The sequence below is a fragment of the Triticum aestivum genome, chromosome 3B (genome assembly GCF_018294505.1).
Source record: "Triticum aestivum cultivar Chinese Spring chromosome 3B, IWGSC CS RefSeq v2.1, whole genome shotgun sequence".
Lineage (NCBI taxonomy): Eukaryota > Viridiplantae > Streptophyta > Magnoliopsida > Poales > Poaceae > Triticum > Triticum aestivum.
Window position 1 is genome coordinate 402,221,571 of NC_057801.1, and position 15,716 is coordinate 402,237,286.

The window sequence follows — 15,716 nt, forward strand, 5'->3', positions numbered from 1 at the left end:
GTGACCCCTATTTGCAATAAATGCTATGTTGGCTCTTTGAGCCTTATCTATATGAGTTGTTGAGTTATGTTGTGATGCCATGTTGTACATCACATACTTGCATGTTATGCGTACGTGTAATGTGTATTGCTATGTGTGCGATCTGACTATCTAGTTGTTTATCCTTAGTAGCCTCTCTTACTGGGAAATGTCTCCTAGTGCTTCCACTGAGCCCTGGTAGCTTGCTACTGCTCCGGAACACTTAGGCTGACCGGCATGTGTCCTTCTTCGTTCTTGTGTCTGTCCCTTCAGGGAAATGTCACGCGGTGTCTGCTGGAGTCCTGTTAGCCTGCTACAGCCCAGTTTACCGTAGTCCTGCTAGCCCAGTTGCTACAGCCTGGATTCACTCGTTGATGACCGACACGTTCGTTGCTGGGTCATGTATGCATGTCCCTGTAAGTTAGTGCCACTTTGGGTTCACGACTAGCCATGTCATCCCGGGTTCTTTGTCATATGGATGCTAGCGACACTATCATATATGTGTGCCAAAAGGCGCAAACGGTCCCGGGCATGGTAAGGCGACACCCGTGGGAATACCGTGCGTGAGGCCGCAAAGTGATATGAGGTGTTACATGCTAGATCAGTGTGACATAGAATCGGGGTCCTGACACCTGTCCTTTGCTGAAAGGGTTAGGCTTCTTCCCAGAGCTTCCATTTCCATTTCCATTCTTCACTTCAGGACATTTAGTGGCATAATGTCCAGTCTTCTAGCACTTGAAACAGGTAATGTGGCTCAGATCCCACTTGGCTGGTGTTGATGCGTTGGTACGGTTCTACCCATTGCTTCCTGCATTCCCATTACCATTCTTGGGGCCACTATGGTTGTGCGAACTCCCTCCTCCATTAGTATGCTAAAAATGTCCTCCCGAGTTCGGGGTAAAACGAGGCTTCTGCTGAGTTCCAGAATTGTACTTCCCTTGTCCATACTTCCTCTTGCGGCTATCAATTTGTTGTTGCTTCCCTTCAATCATGAGAGCTCTATCTACCAACTTCTGGTAGTTGTTGTAGGTTGCCACCATCAACTGCATGCTCAGCTCATCATTCAGTCCTTCCAGAAACTTCTCCTGCTTAGCTGCGTCCGTAGCAATGTCATCTGGGGCATAACGTGCTAGCTTACTAAAGTTATCCACATACTGGCCAACAGTACGTCCTCCTTGGCGCAAGTTGTGAAACTCACGCTTCTTCATGACCATAGCTCCTGCTGAAACATGGGCAGTATGGAAAGCCTGCTGAAACTGATCCCATGTGACAGTGTCGATAGGATAAGTGGCTGTGAAATTCTCCCACCATGATGCTGCGGGTCCATCAAGCTGATGTGCAAAAAAACGCACCTTCTCCGCATATGTGCATCCTGTAGTGGTCAACTCCCTTCCCATCTTGCGGAGCCAATCATCTGCAACTATCGGCTCGGTGCTACTGGAGAATACCGGCAGATTCAGCCTCAAGAAACGGGCTAAGTGATCAACAGGTGGTGGTGGTGATGGGTTGTTGTTGTTGTTGTTCCTCTGATTCTGATTCTGGACTAGCATCTGCATCAATGCATTCTGCTGCTGGATCAACTGAGTGAGCTCCGGTGGGAAAGCAAATCCATTGTCACGTCTCGGAGGCATCTGAGGGTTTAGAAAAGATGAGAATATAGAACAGAAATAGATCTAGAGAGAAAACACTACCCATATGCACATGAGACAAAACACAATAAATATCACTTCAATCAATTCAAACAAGGGCATACAACGGTCTAACTATTCTTACAAAAGTGCTCGGACTATACTATATACATGGGGGAATACTACTACTGTTATGGTGGTCGACTAGAAAAATTGATTGGTCGAAGACTCCATGATATCTGCTCCAGCTTCATCAACAAGGTCATCATCGCTATCGTCTGGGTCTGAGTCGGTGTCGTCGATGATGATGTAGTTCTCCGGGCAAGTGCAATCATCGTCTTCTCCTCCAGTCGCGGGGAATCCCATAAACACTTTTAGCTTCTTCTTCAGATCATCATTCTTCTCAACGAGTGTTGTTATTTCCTCCTCATAACATCGCGTGTAGACTTAAGTTCTTCCTCCAGTTCTGTGATCTTGGTCATAGCCTTATTCAGATCTATCATGTCTGCGCACATCTGGTTCTCCTGGCGACGTATGTGTTGGTTTAACTCCTGGATGAAAGCTGCAATTGATCTATCCTTCCTGGTGCCGATCATCTCCAATTGCTCATCTCGGCGCCCACAAATCTGGTAGATAGTATCCTTGAGATCCTTGTGGTAAACTTCTCCAATGCGTCCCATGGTGATGTGGGCTACCATGCTCTTTCCTAGACTCCAGGTTGGTGCATCAAAGGAAAACTCTATGGGCTCAGTGACGGGCATGAACGTACTTCCTGGAACTTGAACTTGAATCATCCAACGCTCCACTTTTGGTAAAGTGGTGATGTAGGTCCCGGTGAAGCTTGGTACTTCGATGTTCAGGTATCTAGTGACTTCCTTTAAGTGGAGTCCAAAGGGTGTATCTTCATCCGGTTGCGTGAACTTGTTTCTTGCATCCGCCATCCTAAAAGAGTAGAAAAGATTAGGAGTCAGAAATGAGAAGAGAGTAGTGATCTAGGGCTTTTTGCTTAGTGCTCGTGTCCTATAGTCAATGTGTGCTCTGATACCATCTTGTAGCGACCAGACCTCAAACAGTCTAATCTCTGTGCATCAGTGTCATCCCTGGATCAGTAATGATGACACGCACAGTACTTGAAGGATTTATAACAGAGTAGCAATCACACACTTATTACATCGAATGTCTCAAAAGAGAACTTATTACAATAAATATGGCATAAGGCCATCTAATAACGATAACAGCGGAAGGCTTGGAAGATAAGCGAGTCCATCAACTCCAACGGCATCACTGAGTATAAGATCACGACCTAAGGCACCTTACTCGTTGTCTGAAAAGTATGCAACATGAACGTTGCAGCCCGAAAACGTGTCAACACATGGAATATGCTGGCAATGTAACACATAGAGTGTAATGAACAGAGTAATCCTATCACTACATGCATATACGGTTGGTGGAAAGCTCTATTGTTACAGTTTTGCATAAAGCCAATTTTTCCCTACAACAAAGGAATAAATTTTATTTAACTATCATGGTGGTTGTTAAACATTGAGAAGGTTCCTCCAACTCAATCCCAATTAAGCATCATCATTAACCCAACAGAATTAAATTAAGTAACATGATGAGATTCACATGATAATCCAAGTACTAGATACTCAAAATGTCCATAACCGGGGACACAGCTAACCATGATTAGCTTATACACTCTGCAGAGGTTTGCGCACTTTTCCCCGCAAGACTCGATCTCATCCGCTTGATTTCTCGCACTACATGGTGTTTGAGAAACGGATGACCGAGACACAGTCTTTCAGAAGCATTAACTCTTTACTTTGGGTAGACAGTAACAACCTACATCCCCTACATCTGCTAGTCTACCACTGAAAGAGGTCACACAACATACTCAACTATGCTAGAGCCCATAGTAGCTTGTGGCTGCACACGGAAGTTTCTTGCATGAATAATCTCATGATGCCTTTGAGCCTGGGTGGCGGTCCATAAGAGAATCACACGGTACCCCGGGATTTCCAAAAATACAGGCAACATTGGGTTCCCCAGGTGCCTCAATCTACCCATATGTGAATTTATGTTGCCACCTTAAGTAAACCATTAAATAACAATCTCACGTCTATCATGGATACACTCACCCAATCCACGTCTACTAGCATAGCATGTCAATATAAGCAAATGTAGAAGTAACTCCCAAAGGTTTGATAATAAAACAGGTAATAGGTACTACCTCATCTACTTCCCAAAACCCACATGTTAAAAAGATCCTAATCATGCAATTGTTTGAGGATTGATCTAATGCAATAAAACTGGGTAGTAAAGAGGTATGATAAAAGTGTTACTTGCCTTGCTGATGATCCGTGAAACCTAGAGATTCAAAGTAGCAAGCGACACACTCCGGGTACTCTATCGCAAACAACAAGCATACAATAAGCACTCATCTAATGCATAGGTAAAACTCAAATAAAAGATCTAACCAGAAAGTTCAACTTAAGAACTCCGGTTTGCAAAAAGAATCAAATCAAACGAAACAACAAAACTCAAACGGCGAAAGAAACAAGATTCATTTACTAATCTGGACCTAAGACAAATTTTTACAGTAGAAAAAATTGTTTGAGTTGGTTAAATGGAAAGAGGGTTTGGAGATGGAACTCCAAGCGCTTGAATCGCCTAATTCTGATAAATGAGCGAAAAGTTATACTAAACGAAAATCGGATCAGAAATCGCGATCAGAAATAATCACGGAAAATCCGAGAAAAAGAAAAACGGACGAAGAGGCCAACAAACGAACTTCGTTGTCTTCGGCAAAACAACGAAAACCGTTCCTTAAAACGAACGTATAGACAAACGTCCGCTAAATAACTAAACCGGGAAAAAAATAAAACCGATATATTGGAAAAAAAAATCAACCGCGGTTTTATAAAAAAACGGGCAGTTTTTTCGAAGAAAACTGCCGGCGGTGGCGGCAAGTTACTGTCGAGTTAGATATGAACTATGTGTACTATATGAACTCGAACTAGATTTTTTGAATCCACTTTATGTTGATTTCAAATCACAATACATTTCAAGCTCTAGCTAGATCTTCATAATCTAAACCATGTCTCGTATGTATGATGTGTTTATCACATAATGTATTGTGCCCCGCCCCCTACGCCTACAAGTATTTAGATGTGAGGTGCAAATGCCACACATTATCACAAATTCAAATAAAATGTGAGACTGATTGATATATCGTATGGTTTAGATTGTTCGATATTTAGTTGTGAGCTGCAAACGCCACACATTATCACAAATTCAAATAAAATGTGAGATTGTTTGATGTATAGTATGGTTTAGATTGTTCGATATTTAGCTGTGAGTTGCCAACACCACGCATTATCACATTATGGTATAACATGTCCAAAACCACAGCATGCGTATCACCACTATATTCATGCATGCATATGTTTATAACACTATGATCTCCTATTCAAATATATGAATCCACTTTCATATTGAATTATGATCTTTGTTAGTCTCTTACACCCACACAATCCTCTAACCTTCGTAGCTAGCACTAACTTTCTCTCGTGCATGCACACGCCCTTCTCGCCCTCCCCCTCCCTCATCATTCTATCCATCACACACATTCTTTTTTTTTCTTTAGGTCGTTCTCCCACGGTCTCCACAACTCCTTTCCAACACGCACCGATCAATAAACCTCTCCAGCGACATCTGCCTACCACATACACACACACCTTCCATCTCCTCCTTTCTATGTCCATGCCTTGTGTCTCTCATATGGCCCCACACACGTGTAAACTCTCGCCCCTCTTTTCATCGATCTCACAATCGCACACTCCTCCCCTATCTAGCTAGTAGGTACCATCTCTATCTATCCGTCTTGCTGGGCCTTATTTGCCTCTAACAAACGGATGTACACCGATCGATCTCCCGCTATACATATAGCTACCTAGGTCGTTATAACTCGTTTTCCCCAAGCGCCAATTGATCTACCTCATTCGTCCGACACACAACAATTGATTTACCGATCTAGATAGGTCTGCTTACCAAACACATGCCCCCCCTTCATCATCCATGCATGCCTCCCAACACATTTACCATGCACACGCACACACAGATACACATCCTCAGTCTTATTGATAATATTGCAGTTCTACCCTCAGTTTGTCTATTAGGCCTCTCCCACCATCTTCGAGAAGCAACTCCACCACCTATCCGACACTCTACCCCTCTCCCTCCCCCCCTCTCTCTCTCCCCTCTCTCTCTATCCCAACCTATTTCCCGTCCTTCACTTATGTATGGATGTCGACCGATCTCCCTCATGACATACCTGGGTCTCTCCTTCTCAACACATATACGAGTCGATCTACATCTCTAGTTAGGTCTCTGCATCCCCCTCCCCCCCCCCCCACACACACACCGATACATCGAGCGCTCTAGTCATGTGTCACTGCCACACACAAACTTGCCCTATGCCCTCTGACGTTCTAGTAGGTCAGTCTCCCTATATCTTTGACTTGCACACACACAATTTTGATGACTCTCTTCATTGATCTCGCACCTGCCCACTTGATCCTCTCTTCGACTCTATCGATATATATGATCCCTCCCTCTCTTCTCGTGGATCGCCCCCTCTATATATGATATAGATAGGCCTCTATTTCACACACATTGGATGTGTCAATTTTTGTTTGAGATATCATTGACACATATTCCCACAAATACATTCACGAAATCACCCCCAACAAAAAACACTCACGAACGCTTGCCATCTGTCTAGGTTTGTATATCTCTCTCTCACACACACACACGTAGGTGGGAGACGTGCATGAAGAGAAGAGGTGCACGCACTACATGCGCACCTACTCCCGTCTCTTCCCCAACCACACCCGCGCGGGTACACGGTGGAGCTCATTCTTTACGAAAAGGCAGCCCACGTGGTAATTTGACACGTGAGCTGGTTGTCCACTTGATGGACGATCATGTACCACGGGTGAACAAACAAATTGCGACTTGACGTGTTATGTTAAAAAAGAGGCAAACCATGTGGGGCCTACCTTAGAGGCAAGGCTCTATACACTAGAGATGCCCTGTACATATTACTTTTGATGTGTCGCGTCAACTCGTAGAACGAGGAGAAGCTTGCTTAGTACATCGTCTCCCCCGCCCACGAGCGCGGTGGCTCGCAGAGTCACAGGACGAGGAGAATCTTGCTTACAACGCCTACGCCCGCTCCCTCGCCCACGCGCGCAGTGGCTCGCAGGACGAGGAGAAAATTTTACTGCTCCCTCCGTTACTCCTCGTCCCTATATTGATTAGAGAGATTATCATATTGTATGAAATATACCCAAAAATTCTGTCTTAAATTTGTCTAGATACGGATGTATCTAGTTTTACTCCCTCTGTGCCATAATGTAAGAGCGTTTTTGACACTAGTATTATGGGACGGAGGGAGTAGTAGATTTCAATATGAACTACTAGTACATACTCCAAACACGGATGTATATAGACGTATTTTAGAGTGTAGATTCACTCATTTTGCTCCGTATGTAGTCCATATTGAAAAGGACGTACTAGTACGCACTCTCCCTCGCCCCTCGACCCTCACCTACGTGGTGGACGTGCAGCAATTCATTCGGTCTCAGATAGCCAAAACGTATACTGTAGTACCATTATTGCTCGACTTCCCCAAGAGGCGAAGAGCCAAGTGCAAGGTTAATATTTTTTAGATGCCAAGTGCAAGGTTTATAGGAGAACGAGTAGTAGTACTAGTAGTACGTACCAGTGCTACGTACTGTATGAGGAAGAAGGCAACAAGATGTATGTTTTGCGTGACAGTCTCTTCTTACAGGACGTGCTAGACCTAGTGGACCTAGTTGTTGCAACGGGAGTACTATCATAGATGGCACGATTCAGAGTGGTGGGCAGCGGGGATAATTCGGAGTTGCTTAGTCTTAAACCCCATGAATAAGTCCCATCGAAAGGAATAGCCATCCTCTACACGTGCTCCTATGTAAAATGAGTAAATGAGATAAAAAGAGAAAGAGACAAAGTAAAAAAATCACCAGCCTTAGAGCCAGCCCTATTGTATCAGTGAATGATATTTCTATGTCATGATTGACATGCTATATTATTAACCATGCTGCGTAGGTAGAAGCGGATTTTAATTTATTTGCGGAGGTAGCAGCGGATGGATATTCAGCGAGGAGTGAAATGATGGTTGCTTCCTTAGTCAAACATAGAGAAAGGTGGGCCTCGTGATTTGATGGCTTATTAGTCATTATTACTGCCTATACTCTTTGCCCATATAATAACCGCGTGGTAGAGTAGTGGGCTATACTTTTAATAACCATGCTCGAAGAGAAGAGGTGCATGCACCCATGCACATAGTACTAGTACTCCGTAGCACTCTTTTCGTCTTCCCCAACCACACACGTGACACGGTGGAGCTCATTTCTGTATGATGATTCAGCCCACGTGATAATTTGACGCGTCTAGTAGTAGTTACTCACTTATAAATAATGGAGGGTCGGGAACCATGCATGAACGGTGCCGGAGACAAAAAGAAACCGCTCCACTATATAAATAGCCAGGACGAGCCTACACGATTGCTTGCTGGGGTTGCTCTCTTCACACTCTTTCGCACAAAATGATTGTGGCCACATCTCTAACATCCAGGCAGATCACGTCCGCCGGGAGAAGGGGTGGATGCTTTGTGTAGACGCGGTCCCGATCAGGGTCCCTGCTGTTCTCTCTCACAAAGCCGGTGCGATTGCCTTCGTACCTTGCTCACTGCTGCGACGTGGGCAGCTGCCGCCTCCCGCCGCCCTCCTCTAGGTTGAGGTACGTCCCGACATCCCTCAGGTACAACTTCCTTTATAGCCGGTTGGAACCATTGGCCCAGCTGCCCACATCGCTCCATATGGATATTTCTCTACTTCTTTGCCCCACACGTACCCCTACTGGCTTCTATTGTATTTGTGATGAGTTTGTGTCTCATCAAATAGTCCTAGTAATCTTATTCTAATCATGCTTCCTCAATTTCTTTGCAACAGAGATGCTCATCTCGATTTTAGTGAAACTGCACAAACTGATCCGATGGTCAAAGTGTTGCAAACTTCATTTCTTCGGAAGGTTCAACGTCGCCAGCAAATTAAAGCCTAGTTAGGGTTTAGGGTTCAAGGGTTGGGGACTGCATGGATCATTTTTTTCTTTAGCTATCTCTGTTTCAAAATAATTGTCAACTTTAGTAGTAGTACAACTTTGTACTAAAGTTTGCATAAAGTTGAGACACTTACTTTGGAACGGAGGGAGTACATATTGGCTATGATCTCTCAATCATTGAGATGCAATAGCATGCATGTTAGTCTCCTTTGTATTTGATGAAATGTTGCAATGGGGCAACCTTGGACGCAAGATACATGAAACGGAAGCTGGAACCTTCATAGCATTGTACAAATTTATCTCACTGAGAAATTAAAGTACGTACTATACTACTATGTAAAGATTTAGGTGTCGCACGGTGTCCAGAAAATATGGTGATAGTGTGAGGTGGGCCATGTAATCACTGAGCTTGCGTGTTTTCACTACTTTCGCACTCCTCCGCTGTAAGAATGGAGAAAATTGTAATCTACCTCCTTTCGCCGAAACGTGGGATATCCAGCAGTCGTACCACCTTGATACGTCTCCAACGTATCTATAATTTTTGATTGTGCCATGCTATTATATTACCCGTTTTGGATGTTTATGGGCTTTACTTTACACATTTATATCATTTTTGGAACTAACCTACTAACCGGAGGCCCAGCCCTTATTGCTGTTTTTTTGCCTATTTCATTGTTTCGAAGAAAAGGAATATCAAACGGACTCCAAACGGAATGAAACCTTCAGGAGTGTGATTTTTGGAACAAACGTGATATAGAGGACTTGGAGTGGAAGTCAAGAAACAAGGGAGGCAGCCACGAGGGTGCTCGGTGCGCCCCCTAGGGCTGGGCGTGCCCCCACCCTCATGGGCCCCTCGAGCATCCACCGACCTACTTCTTCCTCCTATATATACCCATGTACCCCGAAAACATCAGAAGCGACCATGAAAAACTATTTCCACCGCCGTAACCTTCTGTATCCACGAGATCCCATCTTGTAGCCTTCATCGGTGCTCCGCTGGAGGGGGAATCGATCACGGAGGGCCTCTACATCATCTCCAAGGCCTCTCCGATGAGTTGTGAGTAGTTTACCACAGACCTTCGAGTCCATAGTTATTAGCTAGATGGCTTATTCTCTCTCTTTGAATCTCAATACAAGGTTCTCCTTGATCTTCTTCGAGATTTATTCGATGTAACTCTTTTTGTGGTGTGTTTGTCGAGATTCGATGAATTGTGGGTTTATGATCAAGTTTATCTATGAGAAATATTTGAATCTCCTCTGAATTCTTTTATGTGTGATTAAGTTATCTTTGCAAGTCTCTTCGAATTATCAGTTTGGTTTGGCCTACTAGATTGATCTTTCTTGCAATGGGAGAAGTGCTTAGCTTTGGGTTCAATCTTGCGGTTTCCTTTCCCAGTGACAGCAGGGGAAGCAAGGCACGTATTGTATTGTTGCCATGGAGGATAAATAGATGGGGTTTACATCATATTGCATGAGTTTATCCCTCTACATCATGTCATCTTTCTTAATGCGTTACTCTGTTCTTTATGAACTTAATACTCTAGATGCATGCTGGATAGCGGTCGATGTGTGGAGTAATTATAGTAGATGCAGGCAGGAGTCGGTCTACTTGTCACGAACGTGATGCCTATATACATGATCATGCCTAGATAATCTCATAATTATTCGCTTTTCTATCAATTGCTCGACAGTAATTCGTTCACCCACTGTAATACTTATGCTATCTTGAGAGAAGCCACTAGTGAAACCTATGCCCCCCGGATCTATCTCTTATCATATAAGCTTTCAATCTACTTTTATTTGCATCTTTACTTTTCTAATCTATATCATAAAATACCAAAAATATATTTACCTTATCATATTATCTCTATCAGATCTCACTTTCGAGAGTGGCCTTGAAGGGATTGACAACCCCTTTATTGCGTTGGTTGCGAGTTCCTGTTTGTTTGTGTAGGTGCGTGGGACTTTTGAGGAGCCTCCTACTAGATTGATACCTTGGTTCTCAAAAACGGAGGGAAATACTTATGCTACTATTGCTGCATCACCCTTTCCTCTTCAAGGAAAACCAACGCAAGCTCAAGACGTAGTAAGAAGGATTTCTGGCACCGTTGCCGGGGAGGTCTTTGCTCAAGTCAAGACATACCAAGTACCCATGACAAAGTCATCTCCCTCACATTTACATTATTTGCCATTTGCCTCTCGTTTTACTCTCCCCCACCTTACCCTTGTCGTTTTATTCGCCCTCTCTTTCCCAGTCTCCTCTCTCTCGTTCGCTTGCCTTTTTGTTTGCTTGTGTGTTGGACTACTTGTCATGATGGTGCAAGATAATACCAAATTGTGTGACTTTTCCAATACCAATAATAATGATTTCCTTAGTACCCCGATTGCTCCTCTTAATGATGCTGAGTCTTGTGAAATCAATGCTGCTTTGCTGAATCTTGTTATGAAAGATCAATTCTCTGGCCTTCCTAGTGAAGATGCCGCTACCCATCTAAACAACTTTGTTGATTTGTGTGAGATGCAAAATAAGAAAGATACAGATAATGATATTGTTAAATTGAAGTTATTTCCGTTTTCACTTAGAGATTGTGCTAAAGTTTGGTTTTCGTCTTTGCCTAAGAATAGTATTGATTCGTGGAATAAGTGCAAAGATGCTTTTATCTCTAAGTATTTTCCTCCCGCTAAGATCATCTCTCTTAGGAACGATATTATGAATTTTAAACAACTTGATCATGAGCATGTTGCCCAATCTTGGGAAATAATGAAATTGATGATTCGCAATTGCCCTACTCATGGTTTGAATTTATGGATGATCATACAAAATTTTTATGCCGGATTGAATTTTGCTTCTAGAAATCTTTTAGATTCGGCTGCGGGAGGCACGTTTATGGAAATCACCTTAGGAGAAGCTACTAAACTCCTTGATAAGATTATGGCTAATTATTCTCAATGGCATACCAAAAGATCTACTAGTAAAAAAGTGCATGCTATAGAAGAAATTAATGTTTTCAGTGGAAAGATGGTAGTAAAAAAGTGCATGCTATAGAAGAAATTAATGTTTTCAGTGGAAAGATGGATGAACTTATGAAATTGTTTGCTACTAAGAGTGCTTCTATTGATCCCAATGATATGCCTTTGTCTACTTTGATTGAGAATAATAATGAATCTATGGATGTGAATTTTATTGGTAGGAATAATTTTGGTAACAATGCTTATAGAGGAAACTTTAATCCTAGTCCGTTCCCTAGTAATTCCTCTAATAATTATGGAAATTCCTACGATAATTCTTATGTTAATTTTAATAAGATGCCCTCTGATTTTGAGAATAGTGTGAAAGAATTTATGATCTCTCAAAAGAATTTTAATACCATGCTTGAAGAGAAATTGCTTAAAGTTGATGATTTGGCTAGGAACGTTGATAGACTTTCGCTTGATGTTGATTCTTTGAAACTTAGAAATACTCCTCCTAAGCATGATATCAATGAGTCTCTCAAAGCTATGAGAATTTCCATTGATGAGTGCAAAGAAAGAACCGCTAGATTGCGTGCTAAGAAAGATTGCTTTGTAAAGGCGTGTTCTTCTAGTTTCCATGAAAATAATGATGAAGATCTAAAAGTTATTTATGTGTCCCCTATTAAATCTTTGTTTTGCAATATGAATCTTGATAATGATGGGACTAGAGAGGAGTCAACTTTAGTTAAAAGGCGTCCCAATGATTCGTAGTTCTTAGATCTTAATGCTAAATTTGGTAAAATGGGATTGGAGAGGTCAAGACTTTAAATAGCATTGAACCCACTATCTTGGATTTCTAGGAATTTAATTATTATAATTGTTCTTTAGTAGATTGTATTTCCTTGTTGCAATCCGTGATGAATTCTCCTCATGCTTATAGTCAAAATAAAGCCTTTGCCAAACATATTGTTGATGTCTTGATGCAATCTTATGATGAAAAACTTAATTTGGAAGTTTCTATACCTAGAAAACTTAATGATGAGTGGGAACCTACTATAAAGATTAAAATTAAAGATCATGAGTGTTATGCTTTGTGTGATTTGGGTGCTAGTGTTCCCACGATTCTGAAAACTTTATGTGATATTCTAGGTTTCCATGATCTTGATGATTGCTCTTTAAATTTGCACCTTGCGGATTCCACCATTAAAAAGCCAATGGGAAGGATCAATAATGTTCTCATTATTGCAAATAGGAATTTGGTGCCCATAGATTTTATCTTTCTTGATATAGATTGCAATCTTTCATGTCCTATTATTCTTGGTAGACCTTTCCTTAGAACGATTAGTGCGATTATTGATATGAAGGAAGGGAATATTAGATTCCAATTTCCATTAAGGAAAGGCATGGAGCACTTTCCAAGAAAGAAAGTTAAATTACCTTATGAATCTATCATGCGAGCTACTTATGAATTGGATGCCAAAGATGGCACTACTTACATCTATCCTCGCTTTTATGCCTAGCTTGGGGCATTAAACGATAGCGCTAGTTGGGAGGCAACCCAATTTTATCTTTGTTTTTTGTTTTTTCTTCTGTTTAGTAATAAATTTATCATCTATCTTATGTTTAGATGTGTTTTCATGTTTTAATTAGTGTTTGTGCCAAGTAGAACCTATAGGATAACCTATGGTGATAGTTAATTTGATTTTGCTGAAAAATAGAAACTTTGCGCGCACAAAAATAATTTTAGTAATTCACAGAAACGTGCTTTTGCGTTGAATCTTTTTTCTGTAGATCAATAGACAAATTTCCCAGGACTTCCTATTTTGTTAGGAGTTTTAGAATTCCATAAGTATTCGTGAGTTACAGATTTCTACAGACTGTTCTGATTTTGACAGATTCTGCTTTTCGTGTGTTGATTGCTTATTTTGATGCATCTATGGCTAGTATGTAGGGGTATGAACCATAGAGAAGTTGGAATACAGTAGGTTTAACACCAATATAAATAAAGAATGAGTTCATTACAGTACCTTATGTGGTGGTTTTTCTTTCTTGCACTAACGGAGCTTATGAGATTTCCTATTGAGTTTTGTGTTGTGAAGTTTTCAAGTTTTGGGTAAAATTTGATGGACTATGGAATAAGGATTGGCAAGAGACTAAGCTTGGGGATCCCCAAGTCACCCCAAGATATTCAAGAATAGCCAAAATCCTAAGCTTGGGGATGCCCCGGGAAGGCATCCCCTCTTTCGTCTTCGTCTATCGGTAACTTTACTTGGAGCTATATTTGTATTCGCCACATGATAGGTGTTTTGCTTGGAGCGTCTTGTATGATATTAGTATTTTCTTTTTAGTTTACCACAATCATCCTTGCTGTGCACACCTTTTGGGAGAAGCCCACTTGATTAGAATTTATTAGAATACTCTATGTGCTTCACTTATATCTTTTGAGCTAGATAATTTTTGCTCTATGTGCTTTACTTATATCTTTTAGAACACGGTGGTGGCTTAATTTTGTAGAAATTGTTGATATCTCATGATTCACTTATAATATTTTGAGAGTCTCTTAGAACGGCATGTTATTTTCTATGGTTATAAAATTGGTCCTAGAATGATGGGCATCCAAGTTGGGTATAATAAAAACTATCATAGAAGTGAATTGGATGCTATGATCAATTTGATGCTTAATAATTGTTTTTGGGATATTAGGATGGTGATATTAGAGTCATGCTAGTTGGGTGATTATGAATTTAAAGAATACTTGTGTTGAAGTTTGTGATTCCCGTAGCATGCACGTATGGTGAACTGCTTTGTGATGAAGTTGGAGCACAATTTTATTTATTTATTGTCTTCCTTATGAGTGGCGGTCGGGGACGAGCGATGGTCTTTTCCTACCAATCTATCCCCCTAGGAGCATGTGCGTAGTATGACTTTTAGATTTTTGCAGTAAGTATATGAGTTCTTTATGACTAATGTTGAGTCCATGGATTATACACACTCTCACCTTCCACCATTGCTAGCCTATCTTGTGTCGCGCAACTTTCGCCGGTACCATACACCCACCATATACCGTCCTCAAAACAGCCACCATACCTACCTATTATGGCCTCTCCATAGCCATTCCGAGATATATTGCCATGCAACTTTCCACCGTTCCGTTTATATGACACGCATCATCATTGTCATATTGCTCTTTACATGATCATGTAGTTGACATCGTATTTGTGGCAAGGCCACCTTCATAATGTTCATACATGTCACTCTTGATTCATTGCATATCCCAGTACACCGTCAGAGGCATTCATATAGAGTCATATCTTGTTTTAAGTATTGAGTTGTAATCTTGAGTTGTAAGTAAATAAAAGTGTGATGATCTTCATTATTAGAGCATTGTCCCAGTGAGGAAAGGATGATGGAGACTATGATTCCCCCACAAGTCAGACTTTATAAAAAAAAGGGGAAAGAAAAAAAGGCCAAAAGAAAAAAAGAGGCCCAAAAGAAAAAAAGAGAGAAAAGGAAAAAAAGAAAAAAAAAGAAAAAGAAAAAGAAAAAAAGAAAAAAAAGAAAATGAGAGAAAAAGAGAGAAGGGACAGTGCTACTATCCTTTTTACCACACTTGTGCTTTAAAGTAGCACCATGATCTTCATGATAGAGAGTTCTTGTTTGTTTGTGTAGTTGCGTGGCCTTAAACTACCATGATGCGTTGGAGATATCCCTTTAAACACTAGTGGGAATTTTTCATTATAGAACTTGGCTTGTATATTCCAATGATGGGTTTCCTCAAAATGCCCTGAGTCTTCGTGAGCAAGCGAGTTGGATGCACACCCACTTAGTTTCTTTTGTTGAGCTTTCATACATTTATAGCTCTAGTGCATCCTTTGCATGGCAATCCCTACTCACACACATTGATATCTATTAATGGGCATATCCATAGCCTATTGATACGCCTAGTTGATG